Consider the following 13,796-nt stretch of genomic DNA (forward strand, 5'->3'; position numbering starts at 1 on the left):
GGAAGTGTGAGGGGGTAAAAGCCATGTCCACCCAAATAGGAGACTCACTACACGAAGCCAAGGCGAGGGAAAAAATCCAAACAGACGTGACTTCAGTCAATGGCCAGAGCGCAGTTCATTCCTGCCAGCCTTAGCTGAAAGGGATTTTGGGTGGGGGAAGCCGAGGGAGGTTAGAATTAACATACTTACTGTATTATGTTGCAGCAGTGATAAGACTAAAATTTTAGGATTTTCTTAATGAGACTCCTGCATTCACTGGTTTTCCTTATCAGCACTGGCAAGAACCACAGTTTAGTATTTATGTCCTTTGCTTTAGAATGGAGGAAGGATCATAAGAGGGGTTGGAAAACTCACTCTACAAAATGCCTCTGCTCCCTTTCTGTTCTCCCTGTGGCATGCAGGCCCTCTGCCCTGGCCCACCCTTGGGTGGACCATGCTGCCGCTGAGTTCCGGGTTTGCTAAACAAAATGCAAGTGGGTGCTGGTAAAGAAACCAGTGGAAGTGAGAATGCCAGGCAGTTCCGAATGCCTCTGCCCCCCTGGGTTCTGAGAACCATCCACCCTCCTGACTAAATGCCCATAACCACCCTGACAGGCAGGCGCACAGGTTCTAACACTCAGTTCTCCAGAGACAGCTCTAACACCTGCTCACATGGTCAGCTCCGGGGGGAACGCAATCACGGCACTGACAAAGTCGAGTCCACGCAAGTCCTCACATCTGCACGGCACTGGTCACCTCTGCAGCGCTGGGCTTACTCTGCAAACTCTGTGGCGGCGGCAGGGGAAGAGCTGCATGTCCAACAGCCTGGCCCGGAGGTGGGAGATGACTTTAGAGAGAGTTGCCACTGGAGTCAGGAATAAAAGCTCGGGCGTCCAGACTCAGGGCTTGGGTTGGAGGAGAAGAAACTCTCCCCCCAGAGATGGAGCCATGGGTTTCCCATCTCATACTCAAGGCTACCAGCCTACTTTGTGGGAAGAGAACCCAAAAGACCCGCCTCACCTTCCCACCCCACTTAATGACTCTCCAACCTTGCAAAAAGTTTTTCTTTTTTTTTTTTCTGATCAGATTTCAAGAAGGTAAAAGGTCTTCCATTTGCCCAGAAATAAGAACAAGCATCCTTCTTTGATCCCAAACATAACCAAAATTCAAAAAGCAATCAAAAGAGCCTTAGAGGCCGGGTGTGGTGGCTCACACCTGTAATCCCAGCACTTTGAGAGGCTGAGGCAGGCGGATCACTTGAGCTCAGGAGTTTGAGACCAGCCTGGCCAACACAGTGAAACTCCATCTCTACTAAAAATACAAAAATTAGCCAGGCGTGATGGTACATGTCTGTAGTCCCAACTACTCAGAGACTGAGGCGGAAGAATTGCTTGAGCCCGGTGGGGGGGAGGTTGCCATGAGCCAAGATCGTGCCACTGCACTCCAGCCTGGGCACCAGAGCTAGACTCTGTCTCAAAAAAAAAAAAAAAAAAAAAAAGCCTTAGAATAAACACACTGAAGCTTGGTGTTCACAGGCAAGCCCCAGCATCCTTGTTCATAGCCTATGGATGCTTCCTTTGCAAACAATTCTAACAAGCAGGTCCACAGCAGGTCAGGTGGGTACTGGTGCTTTAGGCAACAACAATGACGATGGCAAGTTTAAAGAATGAGAATAAGGGGAGATGCAGAAAGGCTGTGAAAAGCAGGTGCACAACCTTAGTAAGCACAGTGAGCTTTGACCATTTAGTTCAGGGGCAAACGTCCCAACTACCTCTACGGGACCCCGAGTATTGATACATCACTGCATAATTAATGATACTACTAAGGCCATAGACTGCTTAAGAGTGTGGGCTTTGGAATTCAACAGAGGCTTATGTCCTGGCTCTGATGTTTATCATCTGGCTGCAGTCTATTGAACAATGTGCTGAAACTCTGAGCCTCTGTTTCCTGCCAAGAAATGGGGTACAGGTAGTTCCTACTCTTAGCTATGGGGAGGATGCTGCCTGCCTGCAAAGCGCTCAGTGTCTGGGTCACCTGGAGCATGTTCCCTACAGAGACATCAACAGACACCAGGGAGGAGGCAGAGAGGAGTGGCTGCTGGGTCTGAGGATGCTGGAGGAGCTCACGACTGCCCAGCTGGTCCGATGCAGCACATGGGCCTAGAGGGCAGGCCGCACCTGCAGCTTCAGAGTATCAGGGAGAAGGCCCTGACTCTGAAATCTTGTGTGAAGTTAGAGCATTGGTCCTGCTAGAGGTTTCTGACGTGGTTGAGGGTAAATAAAGTCTGCTTGCAAACTTCCAGTGCATGAACCTTGCCTCCAAGGGTGCCATGTAGGAGTCCCTTATCCTTCCTCCTGCAGGCAGAGCTGGCTAGCAGGGCTTGGGCCCAGAGCCTTCCCTGAGAGTCCTTCTGCATGGCCTTCTGCATGGCCACAAGGAAGGTCCTTGGGGAAGCCCCTCGAAGCAGTCCCCTCCCAGGTTACCTCCTGCACGTATCCCACACCACGTGGCAGGCAGGGAGGGCACAGACAGATACAGGAATATCCATCATTGACTCTCCTAATTCTAGCCATCAGGTTATGTACGTAGCTCGGGGTAAGGCAAATAAAAATATCTGAGAAGATGGAAACACCCATGGGGGGAGGGGGTCTTTGTAAAATGAAGGCAGTCATCAGAATTTGTATATGGAGAAAAGAAGACAATTGTGAACACTATGCATCCTGAACTCGGGTTTATGATAATGTAACATTTCCAGCAATAATATTCGGGGAGGAAAGGCAGACGAAAATGAACTGAACTTTATTCGGGGATCTCATTATGATGACTGTGGTTCCTTTTGTTAAAATACCGAAATTCCTATAATGAGATTTGTGTTGTACTAAGAAGAAATGTATGAAAGAGTGACCTTAAAGCATGGGAAAACTTTCATTCACTGTGAAACAAAAGTTTCTTTCCTTAAAGAGTTGGGCGTATGTAAACAGTCCACTGAAAAAGACTTGTATAAATAATCACCTGTGCCTGTCTTTCCCAATGGGCTCTGACAGTGCCACGGTCTCAGGGCCCAGGAAACAGAGGTCAGGGCAGTGGCCTGATCCTGGCCTCCAGCAAGGGGAGGGAAGTTCCAGTAGGTCCCCTCCTTGGATTCCAACACAAGCAAACACAGCCAGCTTTGTTCTTCCTCTCCTCCATCACCCCGGCTGGGAAGGCTTTGTTTTTGTTTGAAGTAGTCAATGAATCACAGAAAGCCCTGAAAGCCCCTTCAGGCTCCTTTCCCTCCAGCCCTCCCCGGGTGCAGATCAGGCACCTGAGGCCCTGGAAGGCTTAGGCATCTGAACCCATGAAAGGGCAGAGGCCAAGCCCAACAGAATTAACACAACGAACACCCCTGCCCCGTACCCTGTTTTGAGGGGGATTTGGCCTTGTCTGGGCTGCTTTCTATTTAGCAGAGGGCTTCACCCTCCCCTGGGGGGGTCGCTGACCACCTTCAATGAGACTAGGAAGTCTTTAGACCTGTCCTTCTCTCTCTGCCACTCCTTGACCTGGCTCCTCTCCTGGGTGGGTGATACCAGTGAAATGAAAATATCTTGGGGACCCCAAAATCTCTAAGGAAAACTCAGGCTGGAAATTGCTTAGGGCAAAACTGCTTCCCATTCTATTCAAAATAAATTTGTTCATTAATAAAATCAAGTTCATTAATAAAAGTTCCTCTGCTCACTGAGATAGACACGTATCTGATTGCCTCCTTTGGAAAGGCTGATCAGAAACTCAAAACAATGCAATCTTTGTGTCTCACCTATCTGGGACCTGGAAGCTCCCTCCGCGCTTCAGGTCTTCCTGCCTTTGCTTCAAGCTGCCCTGCCTTTCCAGGCGGAACCGATGTACTTCTTACACATATTGATTGATGTCTCGTGTCTCCCTCAAATGGATAAAACCAAGTTGTGCCCTGACCACCTTGGGCACATGTCGTCAGGACCTACCTCCTGAGGCTGTGTCACGGGCGCGTCCTCAGCCTGGCAAAATAAACTTTCTAAATTCACTGAGACCTGTCTCAGATTTTCTGGGTTCACATACCCAAGGGTGGTTTATGCCAACACTCCCTCTGCTGACAGTCCTCAAACAGGGCAACATCCTGGTCCTGGGCCCAAGCCTCGTTCTGCTGCGGGGCTGGCCAGATTTGGGGGGTGTGGCAGCAGCTGTCTAGAGGCCCTGGCACACTGGCCGGGGGAGTCATCAGATGCCATGGGAGGCAGGATTCTGGGTCTGAGCTAGCAGGTGAGAATGCCAGGGTGGGAGGGAGCCTGGCAGGGAGGGGAGGGGAGGGTGGGGGACCAGGGACCCTGGGGGATTGCCAAGGCTGACAAGGTAGGAGCTGGATCTGGCTGGAAGAAGTCCTCGGTGGATGGCTCAATAGTGGACAGGTCCAAGCCTGACAACAGAGGGTTGGTGTCAGTTTACCTAGGGAGGCCGTCCCCACCTGGTGGCTGCAGCTTCTGACACAGCCTCTGGGCACAGACCCAACAGAGCATCAGAACAGCCTTGAGACTGGAAAGTGCATTCCAGGGCGTGGTCTGTGCAGGACTCCCAGAAAGGGGAGAAGCGGGCTCTCCACATGCCGCCTGGCAGCCCGGCCCTCACTAGGCCCACAGAGCAGGCCCTTTCCCTGGGTTAAGGATTGCCTGGGGGAAGTCGCTAATAAAAAGAAAACATTTTTCCAAGAAAGCAAAGGAGACTGAACACTTTGGCTGCTTCTGATGCCTGCTCAGGACATCTGGAGCCACTTTCTTGGAAGATGGTCATCCAATTCATGGTATCGGGATAGAAGAAAGGAAAGTGACAGCTGTGGGGTGGCTGAGACTTAGGAGTGACTGTGGAGGGCAGGGGATGGCTAGGACCCCGGACCAGGTGCATGTGTTGGCGTGTGCAGCTGTGGACCAGGCCCAGTGGGGAGTGAGCACACGCAGTGCCTGGTGGGGAGGTCAGGTGTCCTGGGTACTGGCCAGGGAGTGCTAACGTGTAGGACACAGCACTCCAGGAGGGACAGCACCCACACCAGCATGAAGAAGGTGCACAAAGGCTTCCCAGAGGAGACAGCTGGGGTCTCTTTTTTAGGGTTGCCTTTCTCAAAGGCCAAGGAAGTAGCAGAGGCAGAGGCCCAAATGGGGCTCAGCAGACAGAGGGAAGCGAGGGCCTGAGATCCGTGAGCATCTCCTGGAGGAGGGAAGCTCCTCCCTCTCTTTGCAGCCAGGATCTTGCTCCCTAATCCCCAGTGGCCCAAACATTTGCCCTCCCAGAGGACCACTGGGTTCTCTCACAAGTCAATGAGTAGGCTCCAGTTCTTACATCTTTACCTCTAAGCAAGGAAAATAACAACAGGTCACAGTGAAATCTGCTTGAGACTGTTAGGCGATACAGCGTCAGGGTCATGTGGGAGGAGGAGCCATAGGCCGTCTTAGGTTCCCTCCAGGCCGGGTCCCCACAGAGGGGATGGGGAAGTTGGCCCCCAGTCCACCGGACCTGCCTGCTTTCCCAGAACAAGGACAATTCGAGGGGTTACTCTAATTACTGCTTCTATGCTCCCCTTTCTTGAGCATTTACGATAAGCCACGCACTATCTCATTTAATCTTCACAGTCCCCTGGGAAAGGGGAAGTCTCATCCTCCCCGTTTTGAAGATGAGAACACTGAAGCACAGAGGCAAAACATGACTTGTCCAGAGGGTCTGAGGGGAAACAGAAATACCCACTTCACTCTCCATCTCATTGACCCCACAAGGCTCAAAGAATGGGAGGCCAAAATATCTTAGAGGCAAGAAGACACTGCACTAAAGTGACTTTCCAGTGGTGGGAATGGGCCCAGCCAGTTTTCTACCACAGGAAGCTGCTGAGCAAATGTGGTCTAGGAGCAGAGACCCCCGGGCAGCCATCCATTCAGTGGGAGTGGCCTCCGGTAACACATGGAGACCCGGACGCAAATCCCATTAGGAGAAAAATGGGAAACACGAGGCAGCCTTGTATCCACTCTGCACCTGCATGTTAAAAAGACGGGAAAAGATTTTGGAAAGCCCCAAATTTCAAATGTTATATTAGTTAGGTTCTATTTATTTATTTATTGAGACAGAGTCTTGCTCTGTTGCCAGGCTAGAGTAGTGTAGTGGCGCGATCTCAGCTCACTGCAACCTTTGCGTCCCGGGTACAAGTGATTCTCCTGCCTCAGCCTCCTGAGTAACTGGGACTATAGGCACGTGCCACCACGCCTGGCTAATTTTTGTATTTTTAGCAAAGATGGCGTTTCACCATGTTGGCCAGGATGGTCTCGATCTCCTGACCTCGTGATCCACCTGCCTCAGCCTCCCAAAGTGCTGGGATTACAGGCATGAGCCACCACACCCGGCCTAGTTAGGTTGTTTTTAAGAGTTTCTGTCAAATGGCTTCTGTTCCTAAGTTTAAAGAAAAAAGAGCTCAGCAGATGGCAGACCCCTGGGCTGGAGGAGAGCAGCTGAGAGGACGCGCCTCTGCCTTCCACGCCCACAGCGGGCACAGGAAGACAGGGCTTTCTGCACAAAACCTCTCCCCGGACTTTGCAGGCTCCGCACCACGAAGCAGCTGACGAACGGGGAGCTCTGCTCTTTCCCTGTGACAGGCAGGCTCTGGACCCAGGCTCTTGCTCCCAGGCACGTCCGTCACCAGCCTGACAAAGCCCACGCTGCCTCCCCTGCCCTCGAGCCCCACCCTCCACTGTCTTCAGAGATATGGGCTGGCGGGACACCACACGCAAGACTTGGTTCTGCTCTGAGGGTCTGGAGGGAGTCCCTGCTTCCTGCCTCACCCCAGATCAAACTGTGAGGCTTTGTAAGCTGGGATCTGTTCACTAATTCCTCCGTGGCCTCCCCAGTGCCAGGGCAGGCATGGACGAGGGCCCTGGAGGACCTGCTGATTGGCCAACCGCCTCGAGGGTCCACTTCCCAGGCCCTTGCCTATGAGCTGCTTGAATTCCAAGAAGTCTGCCAAGAAGTCAGCTGTTTGTAACTCCAAATGTATTTTCCTGTAGAGACAAAGCCATCAATGGCCATGGGGCTACCCGGCTAGATCCCATAGGCTGGTATAATCATAATCTAGTTTGCTGAGCCATGGCACAAAAGCCTGAATTATGTGCATTGTCCCTGGAGGGTCTGCCATGTGCAGGGGAAGAGGAAGAGAAAGAGAAAGGAGTGTGTCCATTTTGTTTCTCGGTGCTGGGGCAAGCTTGGCCAGTGTAGCATTCCCACATGTGTGTGCGTGTGTGTGTATTAAGGGGAGGTTTGTTAAAATAAATGAATCTAGAAATCATGACCCTTGGCCTTGAGCAGTGCACGTGCTGGGCTGTGTGCAGGGTGCTGCCTTTGAACAGCTGCTCCTGGTCAGCCCTTCCCAGTCCCGGGCCCAGCAGGTGCCCATGGCCCCAGAAGCAAGGGTCTTCTGTAAGTGGAGCCCTGCCTTAGCTTCTCTCCCCACTTCCTTTACTGCTCAGCCAGCCAGGCTGGGCAGGGCAGGAGGGATCCATAGTTCTCACTGAAACTCAAGTCCTAGAGCCTCAGAGAACCCTTCTAAGCTCTAGGAGGGCGAGGGGACCCTGCTGTCCAGCTTGGCGTCTAATTAATGCCAGGGCTTGGACAAATTGACCAATAGACTATAGTTTTAGAAACACAAAATTGATTCATTTATCTTCTTAATAAAGCATGCTTGGCTAGTCCCATCCTTTGTGGGGATAGCTATCAATCAACATGGCAGACTAGGCTCCTTCTGTGCCCACTAACTCACTCATGGAGACACCACGGAGGAACAGCCACTCTACTCAGATGCCGGGGTAGGGGGTGGGGAGCTGCAGCTTCTCAGATCTAGTCCTTGTGGTTTCATGTGGTTTCATTGGGGAACTGTCTATGAACTTGGTCTAAGTCAACACACAACTGTGTATTAATACAATTTGGTGCTCTCTGCACTTCATGTGCCATTTGAGCATTCGTGCCAATTCCATTTAGATCCTCATTCACAGGAGACCTTCTGGGGGCCAGGACTTGTGCTGGGCATGGGGGATGTTCAGACAGACAACACAATATTCCTGCCTTTAAGGGCAGACCTTTACAGTTTGTTATAATTGTGACAAGAGTTACTATACCGAAAAACACAGGAGCTGTGGAAGTAGAGACTGGGGTCCCCGCAGGCCCATGGGCACAGCTGGAAAAGACTTCCTGGAGGAGATGGTGCCTGAGCCAAGTCTCTGAAGAGGGGAAGTCAGGTAAAGAAGAGGTAGGGATATTCTGGGCAGAGAAACATCCTTAGTAATGAAATCGCATGTATGTTGTGCTCAGGAACTGGGAGAGACTTGGAGTGAATGAGCAAGTGGGGGAGTAGAGATTGTGGGAGTGGGGGTCACAGGCTAAGACATGACCCTGAGCACCAGGTCCCAGAGTGCAAGGGGATATGGGGGGCTTTACAGGCTGTTCAGAGGTGGTCCTGTTGAATAGGACCCTCCCTTGGGCTGTGGCGGTAGAAATGCGAAGAGGGACAATTTGGAGAAATACCCAGAAAGCGATTTGGGTTAGAGTTTGCAGTTGACTATCAAGTTCATTAATTCATTCAACAAACAGTTCCCAAGTGTCTCTGTGTGCTGGGCTAGTGTTGGGTGGAGGGAAAAAGACATGTCTCAGATGAACTCTAGGTTTTAGGCTTGAGAGGTTGGGGGAATGGTGGTGAAATTCTACTGAGATTGAGGACATAGGAGGAGGGAGAAGTTCAGGGAAGTCATTAATGAAAGTGCAGGATGGGTGGGTTTCACACCAGTGAAACAGACAGAAAAGAGCATTCCAGGTGGAAGAACCAACTGAAGCCAAAGCAGCAAGGACAGATGGAACGTGGTCTATTTTCATGAAAGAGAAACTAGACCCTCTTCTTCGAGTCCAGAGGTTTTGAATTAGGAGAATGACAGATCACCACACCCAGACACACTGCCCTTCTTCCTAATGGTGCCTCAAAGAAATCAAGCAACATCATCCATTTACTCACTGACGATGGCAAGATCCAGGCCACATGGTCAAGTGACTGCTTCTCAAATTTGCAGACAGAGGCGCCAAAACATTCTGCCATCAGCTGTTCCTAGATCCCTGCTGCTAGCCTTCACCTACAAAGTCCAGTCAGGGTACTCACCAGGATGGGGGAGAATGAGGAAGAAACGTGCAGGAGAGACCAAGGCAACTTCCAGGAAAACCATCAGCCCAGCTTCCTGTGGGGCCGGCGTCTACTCACCCACCTGGCACCCTGAGGCCACTTAAGGGCTCTCTGATCTGGGGCACTATAGCTCTAAGGTCCCCTCCTTATCCTCCCCTGCCCAGGTCTCCCTCCAATGGAGCCCTGAGGGTTCCAAGAACTGGAAAGTGGGAAGCCTGATGCCCAGCTCCTCAGATGAAAAGCAAACCATTGCATTTTCTGGCTCCTTGGAGGCTCCTCAACCTCACTCCCTGGCAGCATAATTACAGATGCCTCCCCCCTTACAAACCCTGCCTACGCACTGCATAAAGGAATACAATTTCTGGCTGTCCAAATTACAAGAGACCATAATGCGCAAAAGCAATAAACACAGGTTCTAACAGCAATCAGATACCACTTATCGTAAACAATGGTTTTTGTGATTTATTGCGTTTGAAGCAGGTTCAGCATTACTCCTTAGAAGATTTGGTTATTCTTGTTTTCAAGCAGAGTTGCCGGCAGCCAGCTGACGTCACATGAAATTGCTCAAGTGCAGCAGATTTTAAAAATAAGGCCAATGTGTTGTTAAAATAATAATCATAGAAAATTTGGGGTGGCTGTAGGCTGATGTGGAAAGTCTAAAGATGGAGCCTTTTGGGATTTGCAGCCCCTCTTGCCAGAGTCCACACCTCCTCGGTGGGTCCTGCACCCAGCGCATCCTCGATTCTAACGCCCAGCACTTTGGATCTCTCCCTCTGCCCTCCTGTCCTCTGAGTGACGTGGGAAGGAGGAGGAGATTCGTAACCAGCTGACAATCCTGACAATTTGGATTAACACGTCAAGCGTTTCAGCTTACCTGCTCAGGCCTTAGTTAGTACTCAGGTTCTGGGAGAATGCAGAAAAGTTAAACAATGCATCTGAGCCAAGAGTTCGGTAATGATCATCCAAAACGAAACCTGCCTAGTTCTCACAGAAGCGGCAGTCCCTTCTCTTCTGGACCCCAGCCACCCTGACAGAGGGCATGGCTCAGAAGGCAAGGAGGATTTCTCAGGGCAGGCATTTTCAAACCGGCTCAGAGGAAGCCTTGGTCCCATGTGGGTAATTCAGGGACTCCAGAAAGAGGCACCTCTGCTTCGCCCAGGGAGTTCTGCCTTTATTCATTGTCTCTGGCAGATTTCTATAAGATTGTTTAGGAAAAAAGAAATTGGATTGCAGAACTAGCCCCAAAATAGGAGTCAGCAAGTTCTGCCTCTCTGACCCTTTTTCTGCCCTCCCCAAATTTACCATTTCCCCATGATTTAAAAGTCCAGGCACCAGGATGAATCCACTCCAAGACAGTACTACAGTGAGACCCTTTGAGAAGCACCACGCTCTCAGGAGGTATGGCCCCCTCCCCTCTTGGGGGTCACCATGCGTGAAGCATGCCAAGGATGGCTGACAGTGGACTCCCCAAGCCTCCTGAGCCACATCCCACAGCCCACAGCCTGTGTGCCCCCAGGAACCTGGTTTGAAGGGACATATCCTGGTGTGAGGCCAAGTCCCCACAGCAGGCACAGAGAAGTACAACACGTTGTCACCTGAGCAGACTGTTAATGCCTGCAATCTCCAGGGCCTGGAAAAGACACCCTTTAACCAACAGACAGCCCCCTCCAGGCAGAGGCGCATACACAGCCCTGTACCGGCGGATGCTCCATTTCAGTCTGGGAGGCAAAACTCTCTGTTCTTAGCTTGGAGCAGAGAGCAGAAAAATCACTGAGCTATATAGATCACGATAAGGAAAATGGATTTGTTAGTGACTACCCAGTCCTTAGAGAACAGCCGTGATATCTTGTTTGAAGTAAATTCGTAGAACATCACTCATCCGGGTGGAAAAAACCATATTGATTGCTAACATTTATTGCATACTTATATTCCAGGTACTATTCTAAACTTCTTTTATAATTAGCTTAATCCTCGCCATATCACAATGTGATAGGTATTTTTATCATCCTAATCTTTTTTTTTTTTTTGAGACAGAATTTTAGTCTTGTTGCCCAGGCTGCAGTGCAATGGCGCGATCTCAGCTCACGGCAACCTCCGCCTCCCAGGTTCAAGCAATTCTCTTGCCTCAGCCTCCCGAGTAGCTGGGATTACAGGGATGTGCCACTATGCCCAGCTAATTTTGTAGTTTTAGTAGAGACAGGGTTTCTCCATGTGGGTCAGGCTGGTCTTGAACTCCCAACCCCAGGTGATCCAACCACCTTGGCCTTCCAAAGTGCTGGGATTACAGGCGTGAGCCACCGCACACGGCTTATTATCCTGATCTTAAAGACGAGGAAACTGAGGCTCAGAGAAGTTAGGTCATTGGCCGAGGTCACCCAGTCAATAAGTAGAAGTGCAGTTCCAAAGTCTGCTGCATCCACTGCGGGTTCTGCCATCGCCATGCATGTTGTTTTCCGCCGAGAGCCCTGACATATTTCTCTCTGTGTGGTCTCCTGTCAACTCTTCGTTGGCCGGGATCAATATGTGTATAGGAAGACGGGTGGAGTGAATACTACTTAAAACAACATCAACTCTCACCCGCAGGAGTCGGAACTCGCCAGCAGCATGTGTTGTTCACCGGCTGGGTTCCCCCACCACCCCCACCAGCCACACACCTCCCTCCTGAGAGATAAAGTCACCACAGCCATGAACCGACACAGAACATCCGAAACCCTCAAGCCAGCAAACCTTTGTTGAATGTCGATGTGCCAGGCACCGATATCACATCCCCAGACAGCAAACAGGAATTTCAGAAAAAACAAAATTTGTGTTTTGATAAAGACAAAAGTGATACACTGCTCAAAGATACTCTCAACGCTGTGATAAGGTTTTATCCAGATCCTTGTATCTCCCAGCCTCCCTGTCCTCACACACAGCTAACCCTCAGCCTCGAATCATCTGTGTGCAGAGGAAGACGTGAGAAACACCGCCTTCCAGGGACTGCTTCCCTGACACTCCCTGCTCCAAGGGGACCCGCCTTCCTTCTCCAAGCTCCTGAGGCACTTTTTGGTCTGCGCCCTCCATCTGGCCGGTGACTGGATTATTATACTGCATGACACTTTCTCTGATTGTCTTGTGCAGGTCTTGATTCCTTGACTAGGGAGCTCCTTGAAGGTGAGGCTGTGCTGTACCCTTTACTTACCTGTGTGATGGCACTTCAGGGGGCACTACTGGGAGTCACCTGGGGAGCTTATTTTGTTTATTTAAATGTCAAATCCTGGGCCACACTCCTAAAGATTTTGACTCAGTGTCTCAAAGTTCACATTTTTATCAAATAACCTAGAAACTTCTGATGCCAGAGGTCTGAGAGCCTCCGAAGGAACCAACCCTGCCAATGGCTCATCTTGGACTTCTAAGCTCCAGGACTGTGAGAAAATACATTTCTGTTGTGTAAGCCACACCCTGTCAGTGGAACCTTGTTACGGTGGCCCTAGCAAACTAATACAGCATCCACAGGAGATATTTTGCAAATATTTATTTTTTTGTCCAAACTCATATTGGTCAAACTGTGTGACTGCCTGGAATTCTTCACCAGAGTATTCCTACCCCAGGGCAGTGACGTGCTGTCCCCTAGAAGCCTGCCAGCCCTGACTTGGCCGCCTGGCGTTGGGGCAGAAGATGGCTTGAGAAGGCATCTCTCTCAGTCCTACACCTGCCCAGTCTTGGGATCCAGCCACCACTTGTCTCCCTGAGGGCAGGAGCTGCCCTCCCTCTGGAGCTCCAACCTCTTGTCATTGTCACCAGCCACTCACTAAGTTCTGCTCTCTGGACCAGGTGCCACCCAGCTCCTGCTCCCTCTCTCCCAGATAAGCCAGGCATTATTGCGTGTAAGGCTTGGCTGGTGACAACTGGGGGGCCCTGTGGGCAGACCCTCAGGAAGGGGGCAGCTCTGCTTGTCCCTGCCTGTGTTTAAGGGATGGGCAGACCCACAGCAAAGCCTGTCGAGGCTATGCCAACAGGGACAGCTCACCATCGTCCCCACCATGGCTGGGGTAGCCGTAGAAGGGTCGTAGCAGGCTGTAGAAGGGTCGGGTGCTCACAACTGGGGATGAGCTAAGGGAAGGCGTCCTGGGACGCCAGCCCTAGAAACTGGATACTAAATGAGGGGGTGGCTCAGCAGCGAACCTCAGTGGCCCTGGTGCCCCCAGTCATGCTCCTTGGTCAAGTGTCCCCCATCTTCCAGACATTTACTGTCGCTCCCCAATCCATCCCCTGACATAACCACTAGAAATAAGTTCTTCTGAGGGCAAGATTTCAGCAAACTCCCTTGTCACTGAGCACATGGCCTCACATTGAATAAAGGGTCTTTAGGATGCTCTCAGCTCCACCTCCGTCTCATTTCCTCCTCTCCTTGATCCTGTTTTCTCCCTGGGGTATGGGTGACTGTGTAGCCAGTGTGATTAACTCTGCTGGGACTATACTCTCAGGAAGGAATGGAATGGAAATCATTTTTGGAATATAAATCAAATAGAATTTCAGTTGAAGTTATTTAAAAGAAATTAATTGACTTGTACTCGCCACAATACACTGATAAGAGTTCACTGCCAGGTCCGTCAGGAGGAATGAAAAAACAGTTAAT

At 50.8% G+C, this 13,796-nt stretch overlaps 1 protein-coding gene and 1 long non-coding RNA gene across 4 annotated transcripts in view; one reads left to right on the forward strand and one right to left on the reverse strand.

Annotated features, from left to right (window-relative positions):
• Positions 1-13,796, reverse strand: part of KLHL29 (kelch like family member 29) — a 327,580-nt gene that overhangs the window by 187,954 nt on the left and 125,830 nt on the right. The window lies entirely within an intron of this gene.
• LOC144333894 (uncharacterized) lies at positions 1,038-7,256 on the forward strand. Its single transcript, XR_013403027.1, has 2 exons — positions 1,038-1,178; positions 6,378-7,256. It is a non-coding gene; the product is annotated as an uncharacterized LOC144333894 (long non-coding RNA).

This window comes from Macaca mulatta, chromosome 13, assembly GCF_049350105.2.
Source record: "Macaca mulatta isolate MMU2019108-1 chromosome 13, T2T-MMU8v2.0, whole genome shotgun sequence".
Lineage (NCBI taxonomy): Eukaryota > Metazoa > Chordata > Mammalia > Primates > Cercopithecidae > Macaca > Macaca mulatta.